This window comes from Symphalangus syndactylus, chromosome 16, assembly GCF_028878055.3.
Source record: "Symphalangus syndactylus isolate Jambi chromosome 16, NHGRI_mSymSyn1-v2.1_pri, whole genome shotgun sequence".
NCBI classification, from domain to species: domain Eukaryota; kingdom Metazoa; phylum Chordata; class Mammalia; order Primates; family Hylobatidae; genus Symphalangus; species Symphalangus syndactylus.
Window position 1 is genome coordinate 88,520,868 of NC_072438.2, and position 22,862 is coordinate 88,543,729.

The window sequence follows — 22,862 nt, forward strand, 5'->3', positions numbered from 1 at the left end:
GGGAAGGGAAGGGCCCTGAGAAGGATGGAGGCACATAATGGATGGCAGGGAGGGGAGGGGCAGGGCACGGCCACCTGGCTGAATGGCACAGTAGGCCAAGCCCCTAGTACATAATGCCTGGCACCCAGAGGACACTGCTGTCCTGGCTGGTTCTCTCACTCTCTTGCAGGGGAGAAGCCCAAGTATGAACCGCTGTCTAGTTGCCAGGACACTAAGATCTCACAACCCTGGTATAGTCACTAGAGAACCAGCTGACGCTACTTCAGCCAGGCCTCCTAATCATAACCGTTGGCCTTGAACACTCCACATAGAGAATGCTGTCTATGTTCTCTCTTTTAAGTCTGTCTCGGCTCATTCTAACAGACCTGGCCCTGACCTCTCCTCCCCAACTCCCTGTCTTGGAACAGGTACAGCCTTACGTCCAACTGAAGAAACCAAGGTCTGGCAATGGTCGGACCCAGGACAAGATAAATCTCAAGATGCCACCTGGAAATTAGGCTCGCTTCAAGGCCAGCAAAGCTTTGGTAGTAAATGCCATCATTCTATAAATCCCCTGCTTTAGGATAGAAGGGGAGGGGGAAAGAAAGAGGAGAGGGGCAGGGAACAGAAAAAGGAGATGGTCATTAGGATGCAGAATGCCACAGGCCCAAGAAGCTTCTCTGCCATCCTCTCCATAAGCCCACTGACACCGGGAGCAGAGCTGATCCTCAGTAACAACAGTTTCTTCTTAGTACAAAAAGCTGGAACTTGTTTTACTGTTTGAAGGCAGCACATCCTTAAAATTTTCCAAGAACTAATAAGCTTAAGTCATTCAACAAAGAATATTTTCTTGAAAGCAAGATAACACAGCTTTGTGGCTTTTGAAAGAAAGCTACCATTCAAAAAATTATTTAGCAGTTCTACATTAATAATCCAAAACCTCATGGTCCTGAATTTTTTTAAGCAAGGCAAATTCCATTAATATAAATACCTCACAACTGCCTTTAATGGACTCTAGAAATATGAATAGTTAACACTTTGAGTTGCAGTTTTAGGGAGGTACTTTTTTTTTTTTTTTTTTTGAGTCCCACTCTGTCGCCCAGGCTGGAATGCAGCAGGTTCAAGCAATTCTCCCACCTCAGCCTCCCAAGTAGCTGAGATTACAGGCACCTGCCATCATGCCCGGCTAATTTTTGTATTTTTGTAGAAACAGGGTTTTACCACATTGGCCAGACTGGTCTTACACTCCTGACCTCAGGTGATCTGCCCACTTCAGCCTTCCAAAGTGCTGGAATTACAGGCGTGAGCCACCACGCCCGGCCTAAGAGGTACTTTTAAGATAAGATTTTTCCATTGTTTTTAACAAACTCCAAGAAAATACATGCCTGGAAACGAACTATCTAGCTACTATCTACAAGGAATTGAGTCAGATTGACAGAATAATTTTTAAAACTCTCTTTGGGGCAAGTACTTCCCAAGGCCATTTTGATTCTGGAGGTGCTCTCAGGTGATGGCCATAAGCAAAAGTGGCCCTTGAAGTTCAGCCCCTACAGTCACTATGGACTTGACTGGGCAACATCAAGGGGCTCAAGAGGTTCTAAGAATGAGGCTCAGGTTTACAGAGCCCAGTCAGAGTCTAATGCAACGGCCCTCACACCTTACAGTACAATGTTAGCAAGGGAATCACCCAAGCAATGTTGCCAACCCAACTTCTTCCAATGCCCCAAATTCCCACCATTGCAGTTCCATATTAAGGTTTTCTTGTTGGTTCCAGAAGGTCTCAGTGAAATGTAATTATGTTAAATGAGAAAGTTAACACACATGTTAAATGAAAAGGTTGGACCAGATGATCTGAAATCTCTGCTCTTCAACCTCTAAAACTCTGATTCTATACTTAGTACAATTAAATGTTAGGCAGAGAGCAGGGCACAAGGGAACAGAAGATTGGGCAAAGATGCTTCACCACATCAAGGAGAATACAGACAGCAGAGAGAGGGAAATGGGCATGGTACAGTGGCAGGTGAAAAACATCACATCACAAGATAGAATGTACAGTATAAATCAATTTTTATAAAATACATGCTATATGAAATCATTTATATTTATGGCTAAAACTCTATATATTTCAAAAACCTTAACAGTAAGAGTGGTAGGACTGTAGTGACTTATCTTCTGTTTTCTAAATTTCTACGATGCATATTGTTGGTAGATAATTCTCTGTGGGTCTCTTGCAATTCTGTACATGATTTAAGCAGAGGCAATGACTACCTTTGTTCTTGACTATCATTACAAGGATATTTTTATAGTGAATAGACTTAGATATAGTGTCTTCCTCCAGAGCAAAGGGCAGGTATGCTTACAGACTTGGAAGACAGAGACAGCATCTCCCTTAAGAACAAAAAGCAGGCATGCTTGCAGTCCAGTATAAGAGATTAGGGTACCTTATATTCAGGGTTCCTTTCCTGCAATGCAACCCACTGTGTGTACACAACTGGCCTTCTGCAAGTCGCTCTGTGAGAATCAGGGCTTGAAGAACTGGTGCAAAAAACAAATGCTGATATCATGACTACTGTTACCACTGTGAGTAATAAAGGCCTCTGTCTGACCCAGGAGTCTCATGTCTTTTGCCAGCAAACTAAGGCAGGTTAACCTAGCTTGCAAATAGAGTAAAGAAGCTCAGACCCTTCATAGTTCTTGGCAAATAAATACTACTGTTGCCATATGAGATGCTTATAATTGGCTAGGGACAGTTTTGACTGCTTGTAACCAAAAGCCCTGACTAATGATATGACTGCTTTAAAAATCAGAATATTTAAAAATAAGAAGAAGAAAAGAAAAAAGAGGGATACAGATCAAGAGAAGACCCATCTCCACAAGACAGCCTGGACAGGGTAAATTCTCATTTTTCCTGAACTCCTGCTGTGAGAAAGGCTCTGTGACTGGGGCTGAGGACGGAGCTGGGGGTAAGACAGACAGGAAGCACCTCAATACACACTTTATGTAATTACCACCACAGCAGGCACAACAAATCAGTATCTGGTGCTCAGAGGGGACAGGCCAGGGGACTCATAGCAAGTGAGAGGGGCGGGGAAAGCTTCCTTGGCAATCTACAGATAGCACTTAGTCGTGCCCAAGTAGATTTTTTTCTTCTGGCAGGCATGTCTTGATTCCAGAGAAAGTTCACGAGTTTAAACAGTCGGCACAAATTTATCAGGCCTCCATTCTTTCAATCCAACTATGTTTTTTACAAGTATAGAATAACAGTGTAATTACACATTGAACACCAGGCAGTAGACTAATCACAGCACTTCACAGCTATGGTCTACCAAGAAATCAATTTAGACTCACTTGAAGTTGTTAATCATCAAGCATGGCCAAATGGCCTTTGATAATTTTCGGATATAAAATTTTGGAACATGACTCATCGAACGGCACATGCAAATTTAAGCTAAAGGATCTTTAAAACTTCATTCAGTATCTGGTCATTAGAAGACAGTTAACAAACAAAACATTATTAAGAATTTTCTAAGAACACTGGACTCAGAGCCAGAACATCTATCTGCTCAATTAACTCTGTGACTTTGGGCAAGTCACCTAACTTCACAGGGACCAGGTGCCTCATCTGTCTTAAGAAACGGGGAGAGCACAGGTTATAATGACTTCCCAACTTCTAAAGGTAGAATAATTATTTCAAGTCATGAGATCAGCATTTAGTGACAGTGCTCCATTTCACATATGATGTGTGCTGGAAAACATGAATGCTCTCAAATGACAGGTGCAAAACACAAAATAATCTCAGTCAGTCTTAGAGGCACGTAATTTCCACTACTCACAACAAATCTTTTTTTTTTTTTCTTTTTTGAGACGGAGTCTGGCTCTGTTGCCCAGGCTGGAGTGCAGCAGTGTGATCTCAGTTCACTGCAACCTCCACCTCCTGGATTCAAGCGATTCTCCTGCCTCAGCCTCCCCAGTAGCTGGGATTACAGGCGCATGCCACCACGCCCAGCTAATTTTTGTATTTTTAGTAGAGAGGGGGTTTTCACCATGTTGGCCATGCTGGTCTCAAACTCCTGATCTCAGGTGATCCACCCCGTCTCAGCCTCGCAAAGTTCTGGAATTACAGACATGAGCCACCATGCCTAGCCTCACAACAAATCTGTGCAATGTTTTTAAAAAGCCTTTCTTCCTTGATATAAGTAATACTTGTGCTAGATGGCTAATTTTTTTCCAGAAAAACAAATTAGAATAATCAGTAATCCCACAACCCAAAGGCAACCATCATAAACATTTAAATAATGCTCAGTTTTTAAAATTTATACAAATACAGATATGGAGAAAAAGCTGGATAAAATCTAGTAAAACAATCCACAACTGCGCCTCTCCCCACCCCCACACTGAAAGAGAACAGACAAAAAAATAAGTAAGGGCTTGGAAAAAGACAGGACAAGGCATAGCCTGAACTGTCCCCGCTGGCCAGCCTGGAACAATTGGAGCAATCCAGTCAATCATGATAATAACAGATCACAATCAGCAGAATCAAATAAGGACCCACGAGCCTGTTCTGAACAATTAAGTCAATGAGAAGGGAAAGCTCTTCCTTACAGAAGGACTCAAACTACAAAAGTGGAATAAGCGGAAGAATTTAAAAATTACCATTTGACGAACACCACACTAACAACCGGTTCAGGCAAAAATCATGAATGAGTACAAAATTAATGGGTAAAAGTGTGATGAGGAATAAGATATTTGCATACTTTCATAGAGAATCTCAAGACACTTCATTACAAAGAAAAAAGTTATCAATTTGACAATGGAGTTGGCAGACACCATCTTAACTATGCGACCAAAGTTTATGTCATCACCCATAGGACAGGCATATCAACACCTTGCCTGACAAAATGCACAGAGAGCACAATACCACCCTTCTGTAGTATTCCCACCCACATCACAAGGAAACACCACACAAATCCAAATCAAAGGTCATTCAGCAAACTTGCTAGAATTAACTAGATTGTATTCTTCAAAACTGTGAAGGTCCTGATTGACAGACTGAACAGTTCTTCCAGACTAAAAAAGACTAAAGCGGGCTGCAACTAAATGCAACATGTGCTCCTGGAATGGATACTGCACGAAATAGAGAACATTAATGGGCAACTGGCAAGATCTGAATAAAGTCTGTAAATTAGGTAACAGCATTGAATGTATGTGGTATTCCCAATTTTCATCATTTTACTGCCAGAAGAGAATGTCCTTGATTTAAAAAAAAAAAAAAAAAAAAAGACACTGAAATATTTAAAAGTAAAAGAAGTACTATGTCTGCCTTAATTATAAATGTTTCAGAAAAAATGTTTAGGTGATACATGTACAAATACAGAAAGAAGGGTATAAGTGGTATAACAAATGACAAAATATTAACATGTAAGATATCTGGGTAAAAGGTATATAAAAATGTGTAATTTTTGTAAATATTTTTAAGTCTGAAATTGTTTCAAAATAAAAAGATGTATGCATATGTGTGTATGTGGTTACCTTTCTGTAAAAATAAATACAGACCTAAATCATTATCTGCAAAGGCTATACACTATTCCTCTATTAAACATACCACAAAGTAGCATTACCAACTTTGCCACTGGCAATGACTAAATATTCAGAGATATGCCTCGGTGTACTGCTTATTTCAGCAGAATTCCTGGAATAACATCCCTCCCTTGAAACATAGATTTCACTGAATTTCAAAAGCTAAATTACTAGCTAGATATCTAAAGATATCTAGCAACCTAACATTTAACTTAAAAACAAATCAAGCCCTTAAATCCTTCACCCTTCTCCACCTCTTCACCTAATGGAGCACCTGTATAACAATAAAGAAAGAAAACAATTATTATGAAACCTTTTATACTGCCAACAAGAGATCACATAATATGAGCCTTAGGTATTTTATTTCCATTTAAAAACTTTACAGAGAAAAAGAGAGCAGAAATACAAAAGAAAACAATCTACTCCCACCTGCTTACATATTTTGACATCAAGTTGTAAGACAAAATAATATGAATCCGATCAATGTATAAAACTACATGCCATGAAGTAGTAAAAAGACAGCTCTTTTTTTAAAGGAACTTCTACAGTTAGACAGGTACCGAGTAACGGGTACAATACTTGCTGGTTTTGACAATGCAGGGATGTTCAACATTTGAGTGGACAGAAGCTACGTCTATGTCCCTGAACCTGAAGAAGACTCACTGCGTGGAGGGTTTGGACAGGCCAGGACAACTGCTGATGGGACGAGCTTCCTTGCTGAGAATACTGAGAAACTACCGGAAGCTAAGACAGACTACTGAGTCTAGTGAAAGGAGCAGGTAAGGACTTGGGGGCAGAGTCTGTACCAGGCGCACGAACACGCAGTAAACGGTCACTGTTATCTACAGTAAGGTCAGCATCCTCATCATCATTGCCATCACGTGTAGTATTTTTGGAGGCTGTACGAATGTACATGAGGTCTTATTCTCCAGTTTCACGTAATTTAGTCACATAAATGTATGTGGAAATAACCAAAGTGTTCAATGAGATACTCTCTGACAGCTGACTTTGCAGAGACCTAAAAAACAAAAATGGACCTGAAATGTTGTAACATTTGCCAACCACATGGCTGCCTAACTGGTTACAAAACATTTTCTAGAGGAATATAGTGACTTACCCCTCGTTTTTGACCCTAAGAATGAGATGAGGGAATGATTCCATTATTTGAAAACACTATCTTGAACATAAAAAACTAGCCAGCTTCAGAATACACACCAGCACTTCTATAAAAGGAAACAGGTTAATGTTTATGTTTTCATATTTTTAAAGTAAAACTAAACAGAAAACATGGTCAATTTATTAGTTACAAGGAGATAAAGTTAAATCCCACTAATCCTCAAATAAGCATTTAAATTTAGTAAAATATCCTTGCAGTATTTTATCTGAATATGTGTGCCCACAGATACTTTTTCTAAAACAAAAAATGAAAACAAATAATAATACTGTTTTCTAATTGCCTGATTTACTTATTTACAGTGAATATCCTTTTGTGTTACGATATATTGCTTCAGTATTACTCTACTACACATATTTTAATAACTGCATTAAAATATTTTAATCAAAAATATGCGTCACACAATAACTATTAATTCAAAATTGTTACTAACAGAAACTGCATGGCAACACAGATTTTCAGACAATCTTCCAAATCTGAACTCTCATAATTAGAGTAATTATCGACATATCTGAGTTTCTTCCCAGCAGGGTCTCCACTTCATTCCAGCCAACAAGAGAAAGCTTTCTAAAATATCCAGTTTTCCAAATTTCATAAGCTGTTAAGAAAAGAACAATGCCATATGTGGCATTTTTCCTTTACTATAATCACTCTTTTTATCTTCAAAGTAAACTACGACTTGCAAAGTAATCATTTCTAACTTGTAAATCATCATAAAAATTAATAGATACCACACTAAAGATTTAAGAATTTTTTATTTTAAGGGTAGTCGAAATTCAACTCTGAGGCTAGGTAATGTCTACACAGAATTTTAATACAATTTAATAGCAACCCAGAGTAGGTCAGTGAGTTAATGTACTCCACTTACTAAGCAGACCTTCCTCTCTTGTATTCTTGACCTGTAAATGTTCAAAGACATCTGTTTAGTGACTAAGTAGAGTCCCATTATATTCTTTTTATCAACTGCCTTATAAGCACCTGTTATCCCAGCATACTGATAGTATTAATAGCATTCCCTCTCATTCTTAAAAATATGCTGAGAGGCCAAAGTGGGAGGACCACTTGAGACCAGGGACTCGAGACCAACCTGGGCAATACAGTGTGAGACCTTGTCTCTACAAAAAATTTAAAGAATTAGCTGAGCGTGCATCCACTACAGGTGGACATACACCTGTAGTCCCAGCTGCTCAGGAGGCTGAGGTGGGAGGATCACTTATGCCCAGGAGGTAGAAGTTGCGGTGGGCCAAGATTATGCCTCTGCACCCCATCCTGGGCGACAGAGCAAGAATCTGTTCTTGGGGGAAAAAAAAAAGAAGAAGAAGACAAAGACGAAGACGAAGAAAAAAGGGAATAAAGTAGGAGTTTGTAAAATAAGTAATTTGGAAACCTCCTTGGCATCCAAGAAGTTGCTGGGGGCACTTCTTTTATACTGGAATGAGATAACATATATATAGCTCAATGCAATCTTTATTATCGTCATCATTATTGCCACTGCCATTACTAATGCTAGATATGTTCTTCTTTACAACACAATCGATGCAACTACATTATCTCCTGGATATTAGATATATCATTCTTTCCGAATTCATTTTTCTTCACATCTTTGATATGCCAACATCTCCTAATTTGTTTGGTATAAAAAAGAAAAACAGAAAACATTAAACAATAAATGAGCCATTTAGAGTTGTTATTGAATACAAAAAGGTTAATCAACAAAATCAGAGTTTTATGGTGACGGAGCAGAGCCACTAGGTTCAGGAAGACAATTTATTAAGAACCACAAGAACTCTTTACTAATAATTATCTTTTCCAGTCTGCAATTTTCCTGACTGGCTGTGACTTACTTCTCTAAGTTCTGATTACTGTCAACTTTAGTATCAGAATTAACTTCCCTATTCACTTTACCTATGATTTTAATCTTCTCTAAGAAAATATCATAAATTACATTTAATATGTTAATGATGAAAATAAGTGGACAGTTTGCTGTGCCCATTCTAAAAACAGGAGTAAAAGATGTACTACTACTACCACTTTTTTTTTTTTTTTTTTTTTTTTTTTTTAAAGAAACAGGGTCTTGCTCTGTCACCCAGGCTACAGTGTATGGAGTGACATAATTGGGACTAAAGGCATGTGCCACCGTGGCCAGCTAAATGTTTTCATTTTTTTGTAGAGATAAGAGTCTAGCTATGCTACCCAGGCTGGTCTTAAACTCCTGACCCCAAGCAATCCTCCTGCCTCAGCCTCCCAAAGCACTGGGATTACAGGTACAGCCACTGTGCCTGGCCTTTACTTCTTATTAATTCCTAGAAAACTCACTTAAATGCTTGTGAATATAGAATGCTATATACACATACACATTTATATATACATGTTCCAACTAGGTCAAATTGGTCTTTTTGAGACATAACATCAGAACTTTAATATACCAGCCTTGACCCACTAGGTGGGAACCAGACCCAGCCATGCAATGAACAGGAGCTGCTGGTCAACAAGGATTCACAGCAGAGGCTGTGGTATTCCCCCTGCGGCTGCCTCTTTGGAGAACACACTGGGCTAGTTATTAATTATATATACATATCAATCTCAGGGGAGGGCCTCATTACCTAATGCATGAAGGAAATCCTAGAAGTGCTTATGTGGGTACAAACTGATTAAATGACTATCCGTTATCTGGCTTTCTTTTTAAAAGCCACAGGTGTCAGATGAAGGGGTGTGTATGTAAATTTGTCCTGAGATTCTTCTGAGGTGATCAGAACAGCCATTCACTTCTTTTTTAGGTGGTTTTTTTTAAATTTGGTCAGCTCTTTTAAGACAGGACAGCATGGTATTTGCAAAGGACTAGAAGCTCTACAAGTCACTGTCCCAGTCATATGAGTCTGTCTTTCAGTGAATAAGGGGCAGTCGGAGAAGACAACTTAAAGCATTCTTTATACAGACATTTCATGGGCCTAAATCATTTAAACAGGCAGGAACAGCCACAGGCATGATGCTTCCAAGGCACCAACTGCACTCTCCTCAGACTGACTCAGATTTCTTTACAGGAATAGACTTATCTTGCACACACATATTTTGTAAATGATCTCTTATGCACAAAGGGGTTCACCAAAAATAGTTTTCGATATTTGCATATATGGTTGATTTTTCTGGATTTTTTTTTTCAGATTGAGTTTGCTGTTAGCTCTGTCATCACCTCAGCCTTCCTTGCACAAAGACTCCTGGCTCACTGAATGGCTGTGCCACTAGCTGGACTGCCTGCCCCTGTAGTCCACCCTCTTGCCTGGCACTGCACCAGCAGTGGCCAGTGGGGATTGAGGAAGCAATTCCTTTGGAATAGATTTCTCTCCCTCTATTCAAAAACTAGTAGCCTCTCCTAGATGGAACCTGTAACTTTCCATCTCCATAGACCCACTTACAATCTCCTGTGCAAACCAGCTCTGCTGACTGAAAAAAGGTTAACTGTGCCAGATATGAATGATCTTCTGAAGATATGCCGGGCATGGTAGCTCACACCTGTAATCCCAGCACTTTGGGAAGGCCAGGCGGGAGGAGTACTTGAGCACAGGAGTTTGAGACCTGCCTGGACAACACAGCAAGACCCCATATTTCTACAAAAAATAAAAAATTAGCTGGGCATGGTGGGATGCGCCTAAGTTCCAGTTACTGGGGAGGCTGAGACAGGTTGAGCCCAGGATGTCAAGGCTGCAGTAAGTTATGATCAGGCCACCACACTCCAGCCTGGGCAACACAGCAAGACTCCACCCCATCTTGAAAAAAAAAAAAGTGAAAACGAAGACGTTCAGAACAGCAGCTCCTCGGCTCTCAGCAATCCCAAATGCGCTACAGACCTTTTTAAGGCTTAGACTGGCAGAAACAGTACTAAACACGTTCCTAAGTGCATGAAAATAAACAACACTCACATGTGAATTTATCCAGTGCCTTGGTCATACATGTACAACCTAAGATGAGAATTATCCAACACATTCTCCCAGGCCACACATTTACTTTATGATAAAAAGGAACTGCTGTATTTGTATTTGGGGAGATTAACCCTTCTTTCCACCCTCCTCAATCCAATTCTACAGAAATACTAGGTGTTTCAAAGGTGATGAAAATTTCAAAAACATTTCACTTGTATTTAGGCTAGTGATTTCATTCAAAATTTGATAATAAATATAGCATTCAAGGTATTAAGTACTTCATCAAACCATGGGGACAGGAGCATCAAAGTGTTACATGTATTCAAAAGCGGACAAATGCTCCAAGTACAGGACAGTCACGTACCGATATCCTCATTAAAGCTTAGGCTTAGTGTAGGATAACATACAGATACATTTTTACAATACTACTACAATATTTTAAAGCTCAAATATTAAAAATAGAAATAAATACAATTAAAAAGCAATGTGATTCCTTAATGCTTATACCAAACTGGCAATTTGTATGAGTTTTTCAAGAGACAGGCATGGCCAAACCCGTAACATCTGTGGTAAAAACCCAAGACCAACATTCAAGAATTGCTCATGGAAAAACATTTTCACTACAATGAACCAAAGCTCAACTGCTAAAAACATAGTTAATGTGCACACAAGTGTATGGGCTTCTGAAAGTATTCATATTCTAGTATTTCGACTTGAACTACATCACCTTATTCTCCCCACCCAAAAGTTCCCAGGCTAAAAGGCAAAAAAATACACTAAAAACCATAGAATTTGATGCGAGGGACAAATCTGGAAATTAATGAGGAATTATAGTGGGAAAACTGAAAAGCATTAATGGGTCAAAGAGGAAAACTGTACAGAACCAAAACCTATGATTGGCATGCTTATCTTTCTCCTGGTCTTTTACAATCGTTATTTGTAAGGTTATCAGCAATGGTGCAGGGGAAAACAATGAAAATAAGGAAAGAAAAATCATTCAAAAATAGAAACACTTTTCATAACTTTAGTATGTATAAGGCATTGAAAATAAACCCATGGGGCTAATTTCATCAGTCATATAAAAGACAAATTGTGTTATACTCAAGTCTACTATATGATTTAGTTAACAACAGTTATAGCTAAGTGGTTAAGAGAATGGGCCAAGAACTAGGTTCAAACCACCCCATCCCTTAACGAACTCTGTACTTTGGGCTACTTAACCAATCTCTCTGTACCTCAATTTCCTCATCTGTAAAATGGAGAAAATATGACATTTAATAAATAATACAAGCAATGAGAACAGTACACTCAAGGACAGTTAGCTGGCATCATAATTATTCTAAGATCACTTGAAAACCACATCACAAAATATTCAGCCCAGAACTCCAACAAGTACACGATTTGTCCTTTCCACAAAAAATGGTTTTCAAAATTTTAATTTTAGGTAAACTGGCAGATGTGACAAATAAAACACCAGTGGATATTATAAAGTCTGTGTTCACTATTCAAAAGTTACAGCCCATATTGAAGTTGTTCTAGTCTAACTCCTTGGCTGGCAAGGAGAAACGCAAAGACATCCAGGTTTCCCATCAGCAAATTTAATACAGCAGGGTCTGCTTCTAACTCGAAAAGATTGGCTCAGTGATAGAACAAATAAAAACTTCAGTGACAAAACACACTTATCCCTGTAAGAAAGCCCTTTCTCCCATTATGTTAGTAATTCCTTCCTCCCCTCCCATATGTCTCATTTTGCCATTGTTTTGTAAACAAATACATTAATGAGGAAACTCCATAGAATGCAACACCTAAATAACAATAATCACTTAAAGTACTTCACATAAAATAAACATTCATATCACCTTTTACTTAACTGGACTTTTATGTGGTATCTACTTAAAAATTCACATGTCAAATCTTGTTAGAAATATTCGCTTTTGCTCTTAAGTTCAAAAATCTACAAACAGAAGAAATAGAACTTACTTAGATTAAATAGGATGGCCTGTGACTGTTAGACCCACTCCTTGGTACAATGGTTTTCAAAAACAGAGTCAAAGGCACTCTCTGACTGAGAGTCAATTATGGGGCAGATACCATGTTAAAGACTGCAGGGAATAAAAATAAACAAAGCCCACAACACAGATGTTTACAATTTCTCGGTAATACAGAAAGACTGGCAATTCTCTCTGTACCTTAAGAGTCCCAGCCATCAAAAACACAAAACAAAACAACAAAAACCATCTAGCAACTTCTGCTTTTTCGTAAAAATCCTTATCTCCCGTTAACTGTTGGCTGGGCATTAGATCTGTAGTCTTTGTTAATGCTATATACTACATTTTGAAACAGTGGAGTGGGGAAAAAATATAATACATTTTAGTACTTATCAACTTATTGCAGTTGACACTATAATCAGACACATAAGAGATACCAAAACCGACATTCCCTAAAATACTAGCATCAGGTTCTGGTTCATCACTTTAGGCTACCTTGGACAAGTAACTTTTTCATCACACGACTTCTCCACATGTACATATCTTGGTATTACGAAGCCCTCATGCCCTATCTAATTTGCACAAATATTACTAAACATTAATATAACATTATCCACCATGGGAACAGGATATTGGTTCACACTAGCATGACAAAATCATGTGGCATTGTGCCCAAGAGTCTCAATCATTAGAAATTGATCACTAGCCGGGCGTGGTGGCTCATGCCTTTAATCCCAGCAATTTGGGAGGCCGAGACAGGTGGATCACCTTAAGTCAGGAGTATGAGACCAGCCTGGCCAACACGGTGAAACCTCATCTCTACTAAAAACACAAAAATCAGCCAGGCGTGGTGGCATGCACCTATAATCCCAGCTACTTAGGAGGCTGAGGCAAGAGAATCGCTTGAACCCGGGGGGCAGAGGTTGCAGTGAGCCAAGATCACACCACTGCATTCCAGCCAGGGCAACAGAGTGAGACTACACCACAAAAAAAAAAAAAAAAAAAAAAAAAAAAGAGGGAAATTGGTCACTAATGTGCAAATGAGAGGCCGACTCATTCAGAAATGAATGCAAGAAACCCAGTGCCTCTGTGCAGGTACGGCTGTCTGTCCCTGCCCACCCACCACAGCAGCTCAAAGAAGGCAGCAACCAAAAAGGTTCCATCGGGGCCTTTCACTTCCATTTCCAATGAGTCCAAATTTAGACTGCGCTCTGGAACAAAATGGAAAAACTATCTTGAAGCATGTTTTTGGAGTTCTTTAATATCCACTGGATGACTCATAGTTATGCATCATAGAGGCCAGGTACTTTTATTTCTATAAAAGGAATATGTTTGAGAGTTGGGAAGGCCAGCCTAGAGCTCAAAAGCCTGGTGATCAGGCCAGGAAAACAAGGGAGAAATGGCTGTCTCCAGCTCAGGCAAGGTGGTTTTAAGGATCAAAAGCTAGTTTAAAATGTCACACTTGAGTTTGCAATTTATTTTCCAGCATAGTCCCATGAATCTAGTCAACATCTAAATACTACTCAGTAGTGCTAATTGGGTGTACCTCTTAAAAGTCTGTTTAACAAGCTATTCAAAACACACTGGTCCCCAGCTGCCTAGAAAAATATTCTGAAAACATTTACTAGGGCACAACTAGGAATCAGCCTTTTGCACAGTTCTTCACTGGCAGAGGTACTCAAAATTGCAAAACAGTCTTCTCCAATTGGAAGATGAAAAACTCCACACTCCTCACCCCACCCCATGTCCACCACCCATAACTAGACTGTCCCTAGGTAAGATTCGAGAAGCTCCAGTGAGTCACCAAGGACTCACATTTGTCCATTTCACTTTACAAATGAGAGAAATCAACCCGTCTGTAAGAGGGGCAAGCCAAGTCTGAATGTCTCTCACCCACCACCTTCCTAGCAACTTGGCCTTTTTTCCCTCTGTCTTCTCCCAATCATTTTCACTCATCCTTCAGCCCCTCCCCACCCTTTCCTAGGCATTTGGCCTGAGAAGAGCTGCCCCAGTTTCTCCCTGCTCTTCAGCCAGGAGCCATCTCTGCCTAAGTGCAGGCAGGGGCAGGTGGCAAGAGATCCAGCCAGCTCCAGTGCGTGTGTGGCCAATCTGGGCCTGGGAGCCCGCTCAGAGCCAGCAGACATGCTGTGGCTGCCATGTTTAACAACTATGCTGGGCACGTTTCTCACCACAGCTTTGCAAAGGGTGCCCACCCCAGTTAGGCCCAAGAAGAACTGTGCCATTCATGTTTTTAAGTATTCACCATTCAGTCTGCATCAGGAGTTTTCAGGATTCAATTTGAGTGAAAAAAAAATAGGACCAAGTGCTTCTGTAATCCTCCAGAACTTTCACTGTTCTGGTTTCAAGGGTGAGAACACCCATTATTAGCCTTTATAAGAAACAAGAAGGAAAGGAGAGGGAGAACGGGGTGGGGTGGGGGGTGGGGGGCGGCAAATTTTATGGGGGAAGTGGAAAGGCCCAGATGTTCAGGATTGAAAATCACTGAAAATCACTAAAATGCCTCTGAGATGTGGCAGTCCACATAAGTTTTAGGGAAATCCTAAAACTGTCCATGAGTCACGGACGACTGAGCTGGACCCGAATAAGGAGGTATTGGTGACGTCCACCCAAGCCTGGCATCAAGTACGCTGCTCCAAGGAGAAGCCCGATTTTGGGTTAGGAGTGAGAACACTAAACGTGATTAATGAGCAGTAGGACTGCCCTTGTGCATTAGATTAGAGTACAGATGCCAGGAGGGAAGCACAGCAATGGCTGTAGGGCACCAACCCAGCAACCGCACTGGACCCAAGGGGCGTCCACACTCACACCCACTAACCTAACTTCATTTTTTTTCTGAAACACCAAGACTAACTACATAGGCTATGTACTAGAAAGAAACGTGCTAGAGCAAGTGTTTTACAATAAGACTTTGTATCAGGAGCATTTAAAAGATGCTGAGATGCACTCTTTCCTCTAAGAATATGTGGTGTTCATATGAGGACATAAACAATTAGCGAGGGAAATTAGACTCCATAGCAATGAAGTCCTGAATTACACTAGAGGCTAATATAAAGAAAATGCAAACACTTTTCCAGTCCACTGGAGCTTTATAGTTTGCTCAGTATTATTTTCTAAAAACATATGTTCAAAGTCTCAATAACATTGCCAAGTGCCTTTAGTAGAGTGCAGGGCACCTTGCAGAAGGGAAGCTGTGATCCCATGGCTGTACAGAGGCCATGGGACAAGGTGGCCTTGCAGCCTTGGGACACAACATTGCAGCAGCTTCCCGTTGTGATTTTGCTGACAGGATACACAAACAGCGCACAGTGCTCCCTTCGGCTCTCAAAACAGAACTGCTGTTGCTAAGCTGAGCAGCAAAGCTCTTTTAAAAAAACATTTCTGAATTCCCACAGGATGATTTCTGCAAGGCGTTTCGTTACTAGCTGGCTGGATTTTCAACAGACATGGCACCCAACCATCCAAACACACAGCATTCTCTGGCATGGCTGCTCATCTGGCCTAGGAGCTCTGTGGTCAAGGTCCACCAGTAGTCCTCCTAGAGAAACCCTGGAGCCACACATCAGAGAGCCAAAATAAGAACTGTATTTTTTGGCCGGGCGCGGTGGCTCACGCTTGTAATCCCAGCACTTTGGGAGGCCGAGGCGGGCGGATCACGAGGTCAGGAGATCGAGACCAGGTGAAACCCCGTCTCTACTAAAAATACAAAAAAATTAGCCGGGCGTGGTGGCGGGCGCCTGTAGTCCCAGCTACTCAGAGAGGCTGAGGCAGGAGAATGGCGTGAACCCGGGAGGCGGAGCTTGCAGTGAGCCGAGATTGCGCCACTGCACTCCAGCCTGGGCGACAGAGCGAGACTCCGTCTCAAAAAAAAAAAAAAAAAAAAAAAGAACTGTATTTTTTAAAGTCTGGGATACATCCTTCCCTTAGAAGCCATGTCCTCTTGGGTAATTTATTAATTTTTTTTAAAAAATGGTTACCATGAAAATAAAATCGAAGTAAAACAGTCACTATCTGCCAAAGGTTAACAGTTGGCAGTGTCCCTCAGGATCCCAGAACACCAACAAACAACCTCTAGAGATCCCAAATGGGCAGCGAGGAGCAGCCGGCATGCTGTAACTGCGGCCGGCCCTGTGCCTTCCCTCCTCAGCAAACGGGAGGGGCAGAAACAGCACAGAAAGTTTTGTTCCAGTTTTTGATCCAAGTCTGAAACCAATCCAATTATGGAGGGGGAAAAAATGAGACTCTGATGGTTACATAGCGATGTTAAATTCTTTTTTTTTTTTCTCTTTTTAATTACTTAGAGTTTCTTTAGGGCTTTTCTTAGGGGGGGAAGGGAGGAGTTTATTGTTTTCAATTTTAGTCAAAGAAAGTAATACTTTATTTGTTTACATTTTTAGGGGATGCAATAATTATTCTGAAAGAGTACTTTAACAAATTGATCCCTTTTATGCATCTTTTAAAACAACAAGTCTCCAAGGACGTTATTTTTTCATTATGTAAACATACACGTTTACTGCACACTTACTATTAAAGGAAGGGGAGAGAAAAGCCCCCACTTACATCACAATCTTGCTGATGGAGAGAAGTCACAAAAAATGACTCCCAAGGGCACAACATACGTCCCACAGAACTGTAGTTCAGAGACTTTCAACGGAGGGAAACAAGGGAAAGCCTCACTAAGGTTGTAGCGTCTGTAAAAGTCCAGGCCACCGGGAACAAACCTAGCTGTGATGAGTTAGCCACAGGAGGCCAGGAGGAACAGGCATCCTGCTGAACCCTAACGAAGACCCCACCTCCCCAGCTCATGGAGCAGCTGGGTCCCATCCTAGAGTTGCTCTGTTGTCTACCTGGTGCTGCCCGGAGGCCTGCGGAAAACGATGGGGCCCTGGCCCAGCTCAGAGGAAAGAGAGCACAAAGGATGACGCGCTATGGCCAGGGCTGGAGGCAGGGGCACGCAAATGCCTGTAGCTGCCACCCTTGCTCTAGAACAAAGTGCACACCAAAGTGGGGGGGTCGCCACTGTATTTGGTCCAATTTTCCTTAGGAAATCTCTGGAAAATCAGGGAAGGATTTTTAAAAATCATCAGAACTCCAAATTCATACCTAGGGAGCACTTCACCTGTCAGGAGAGATTAAGTGAATTCTTAAAGGCTAGTGAATGTTCCAATAGATAATGTCTTAGTAAGAAAAGCAAATCATGAGATTTAATCAGAGAAAAAGTACAGCAAGTGTAATAATTAATGGCATTTTCTTACAGTCCAAGCTCCTACATGTAAATTTCTCACTAATTTTTAACACTTTAATTCTCAACAAAACTAAGGCATAGAATTCATACTGTCATTGAATCATATGTGTATTATCACAAGATTTTTAGCTACGTCTATGGACAAGAAGAAACTTGCATTGTATTTGATAAGGTGATTATTTCTAAAACTTTGCTATTCCACCTAAACTCTGACAACATTTTTTTTTTAGTATGCGTTACATTATTTCTGTTTGTTTTGTATCTCTTTTTTATTATTATTATTATACTTTAAGTTTTAGGGTACATGTGCCCAACGTGCAGGTTAGTTACATATGTATACATGTGCCATGTTGGTGTGCTGCACCCATTAACTCGTCATTTAGCATTAGGTATATCTCCTAATGCTATCCCTCCCCCCTCCCCCTACCCCACAACAGGCCCCGGTGTGTGATGTTCCCCTTCCTGTGTCCATGTGTTCTCATTGTTCGATTCCCACCTATGAGTGAGAACAACAGATATAAATTCGTCCCAAGGTGGAAGCATCTCTAAAGAGTGAGCCGAAGACTAACATTAAGATCCAGGGAACCAAGATGCTCTCTCAGCTAAGAGGGAACCAACAGGAGTAACAGGCGGTTCTACCAAACAGGAGGACGTGCACTCTCTCTCCCTGAGCCTGACAGCAGAGCCGGGGTCCTTCCCACTTCCCAGAGGAGCCTGCTCCTGAGGAGTAACACAGAGAAGTCTCGTTTATCAAATCTTCAGGCCACACAGCTCAGAGACGTCATTACTGTGTTGGATGAAAAGAAAAAAAAAATGCCATTCAAAGATTTGAACAGGAAGAACCGAAAGTAGTAACATGAAATTCAATGATATGTGGGAAGTGGTGTTCATATTCAAAATATTAATTTCTTAAATACAGGTCAGGGAGGACGGGGGGTGGGGAGAAGGAGATTAAAAAACAGAGGACTGAATATTCTGGAGAGTTCTATGAGGTCAGACCTAGAATTTCGGACCCACATCAGCCTGGAGCGTGGAAACTACCAGAAAAGGAACAGTGAGGGCAAGTGGGGATGCAAAAGAGCCCAAGCCGGGAGGGGCGTGGCCACCATGTGGTCTTTGGACTTTCTCTTCTTTCTCCTGCCATCCATTCAAGACTGTGAACTTGGCCTCAATCCTCTAATCCACCTTTACAGACCCCTGACATTGGTCTGTAAGTCAAGCAGGGGGCAGCCAGCGTTTTCAGGACACTGAAATGGCCCTCAAGGGATTTCTGCAGTGCAGCTGCCTGGGGGCAACCGTAGACACAGGTCCTGTGTGAGTGGTCCCATGTGCCATCTCACAGACTACGCCCCCCAGAAATGCTCCACATCCACTCACAGGCCTGCCCATGACCATCTGCAAGCTGGCACAAAGGCCATCACAGATTCTGAGATTGGGCAGGCCACAGAATGGCTGTGAAGTTCTAACAGACAGTGCCAGGGACCCCCCAGGCAGGAAACAACAGATGACGGTGACAGATAACTAGCTCTACAGATTTGTCTGGGCTCAGGTGAAGCAGCCCACCACAATTTTAGTTTCAACAAACGCCAAAAACTTCAGAGAGGCACTAACACAATTTCAAGCAGGCCGGTATCTGAAAAGACATTTCCTTTTCATGGTTCTCTAATACACTTTAAGGCATCCAAGAATAATACGGTATTTGTAGAAATTACCAACATTCATTCTATATCCCTTAAAGATGTCGTTTATTTTTTTAAGTCTGCAGTGTTAGCTGTATGTCCTACAAAAAGATAAGAGCCTAAGAAATACAGATAATAGAAGAATGAAACAAAAAAAAATACATTGTAGTATTCCATTTTTTTTTTATAATCCATATAATGGAAACAAGGAAAATTCTAAATGTGAATGTTTGTGAACACGATTTTCTTGCATGTTCATTATACCTTAACTTTTTTCTGAAGGATTTCCCTAGACAAAATTAAATATTTTAGTATATATAGAAAATAAGCCAACTCAAATCATAAATTTCAAAAGAAAATTAAAACTGCCTACCTACCTACCTATATTTCTTTTTTTTTTTTTTTTTGTGGGGGCACTGGGGGGACATGGGACCACTCACTCTGTCACCCAGGCTGAAGTACAGTGATGAAATCAGAGCTCATTGCAGCTTCAAACTCCTGGGCACAAGAGATCCCCCTGCCTCAGCTTCCTGAGTAGCTAGGACTGCAATTGCATGCCACCACGCCCAGCTTACTTTGTATTTTTTTGTAGAGATAGGATCTTGCTATGTTGCCCAGACTAGTCTCAAATTCCTGGCCTCAAGTGATCTTCCCACCTCAGCCTCTCAACTCGCTGGGATGACAGGCATGAGCCATTGCGTCTGGCCTATATTTTCATATGCAAAGATCAGACACTTCTAACAACATGGTCTGCCTTTTTTATTTAAGTTAAAAATGAGATTCTTACAAAGGAACAATTTAGGTTATATTCTTTAGAAGGCAAACAATCCCTATTTATTTAAGAATACTAACAGCTTTCATTTCACACAATACTAAGTCTCAGCACAGTTTTTAGAAAAAGTTGTAAAGTCAGTTATCTTCTTTTGTCCCATTCCCTTCAAAATAATCTTTTTTTAATCCAATGAAAATAGGAAGCTCCAGGCAGCATCTAATGATCAGTTTGGAAATTTAGGCCACACAGACTGAAAATATCAGCATGTAACCAGCTTTTGATCCAGGTTACTTTAAGAGTTTGCGCCAGCAAACTAGGGAATATAATGCATATAGGCTTTACCACATCTATATTAGTTAATTTTTTTTTTTTTTTTTTTTTTTTTTTTTTTTTTTTTTGAGACGGGAGTCCTACTCTGTCACCCAGGCTGGAGTGCAGTGGCATGATCTCAGCTCACTGCAACCTCCGCCTCCCGGGTTCAAGCGATTCTCCAGCCTCAGCCTCCCAAGTAGCTGGGATTATAGGCGCATGCCACCATGCCCAGCTAATGTTTTTCTATTTTTTAGGAGAGACGAGGTTTCGCCATGTTGGCCAGGCGGGTCTCGAACTCCTGACCTCAGGTGATCCACCCACCTCGGCCTCCCAGAGTGCTGGGATTACACACCTGAGCCACCATGCCCAGAGAGTTAATCATTAATTTAGCCAATACATGTTCAAAAATCAAATGAACTTAAAATATGTGTAAAATTCCAGATTGAGGCTGGGTGTGGTGGCTCATGCCTATAATTCCAGCATGGTGGGAGGATGGCTTGAGCCCAGGAGTTCGAGATCAGCCTGGGCAAAACAGTGAAACTGCACCTCTCCCAAAAAAAATAAATAAATAAAAAATAAAAACTGAGCTGGGCTTGGTGATGCATGCCTGGCTGAGGCAGGAGGATCACTTCAGCCTGGGAGTTCAAGGCTGCAGTGAGCCATGATTGTGCCACTGTTCCAAATTGGGCAACAGAGACCCTGTCCCAAAAAAAAAAAAAAAAAAAATCCAGATTTTAAGAAAAAAAAAAAAAAAGCTTTGTTGACTTATTTAAATCTTTATATTACTGAAGAATTCTGAGGGCAGAAAAAGTAAAAAGAATACATTTTTATTTTAAAGTAGTTTTAAAATTGTAACGTAGTATTACAGAGTAATTAAGAACAAATACAAAACAATTCCTCTAACTTCACCATATGTTTGAGTCTAGCATATGGTAAAGAAGTCACAGGGTACCTAACTGCTAAACAGGATTTCTCCCTCCATTCTGAGACACCAGACCCACAAAGGTGGGGGTGGGGCCAAAGCGGGGTGGGTGGCAGGACAGGACACCAATGTGCTGGCCGGGAGCAGCAGGGGACTATGACCAAAACTCTTCCCTCACTCCAAACGGGAAGGCGGTGACAAAGGCTTTCTCACCACCCTCCAGTCCCGGCTTCTGCGGGGGTGGGGGGAGTACAAAGACCCCCTTCTGAGCTCTTGGTAAAGAAGGGTAGGACGCAAGCCAGGTCCTGGGGGCTGACAAATCCTGATTCATGGCTCAAGTCACATTTAGCTCACACACAAAATGAGCGATTCAGCCACTGCAGGCTACCGGGAGGAGGCTTCTTCAAATGTGCTGTAGGTCTGTTTTCAAACAGACCACCGACAGGAGCTGCTGACTCAGCAGCACCCCTGTGACCACTCTTCTTGGCCAACTGTCCATGCCTTTATGTATCCTGGACTGAATCAAACATCATTTTATCCAAGTTAGGGGTGAGCCACAAAAAATGACCATTGGGAGTCATAAATATCTTCACATGACTCTCACCCTCTACATACTGAATTATGAAACTGTGGTCAGTCAGTAGGTCGAGTCATCACACATCCTAGCTTGACAGACACAGTCTCAGTTTACCCCTACTGTTCTAGAATAATTATTGGTAACACCCTCTTTCACTCTCAACACCATCTCTGTTTAGACAATAAATTACGTGGTCAGCTTATCAAGAAATGTGAAGATATCAAAGCATCAATATTTGACAGCAACACCTGTCACCTTTCTAATACCAGGCAGGCACAGGGCTTTTTATCCACATCATAAGAGGGTTCTTAACATGAGGCCAGAACACAAGATTAACAACCTACGTCTCTCACATTGAATCTGTACAAACATCTCTATGCCAGTAAATCTGAATATTATTCATTTTCTCCTCTTTTTTAATTGACAGCATTCCTGTGTCGACAACCATCACCTACAAATGACCTCTCTTAAAAATCCTTGTGGTGTAGGACCACACATACAACTCTGTTTCTGCTGCTTGTTTGGCAAATCCAAAGTAATAAAGGCCAAATGGAATCTCTGCCCTAGCAGACTATTTTTAGGGAAGAATGGTTAAGAGAAGTGGCAAAATGAATTACTCCATGAACAAGGAAAACCATGAGTACAAGAGTATTTGTTAAAAGCAAACACAAAAGCCAAACACATGACAAACAGTATCTGTAA

General features: G+C 41.0%; 1 protein-coding gene and 1 long non-coding RNA gene across 4 annotated transcripts in view; both read right to left on the reverse strand.

Annotated features, from left to right (window-relative positions):
• TRIO (trio Rho guanine nucleotide exchange factor) overlaps window positions 1-22,862 on the reverse strand; it is a 365,439-nt gene that overhangs the window by 307,993 nt on the left and 34,584 nt on the right. The gene's annotated exons all lie outside the window — the stretch shown is intronic.
• Window positions 1-22,862, reverse strand: part of LOC134732768 (uncharacterized) — a 71,700-nt gene that overhangs the window by 28,419 nt on the left and 20,419 nt on the right. The window contains exon 2 of the long non-coding RNA XR_010116256.1: window positions 1-18,685. This exon is cut by the window's left edge and continues 28,419 nt beyond it. This is a non-coding gene — a long non-coding RNA (uncharacterized lncRNA). The remainder of the gene's footprint in view (window positions 18,686-22,862) is intronic.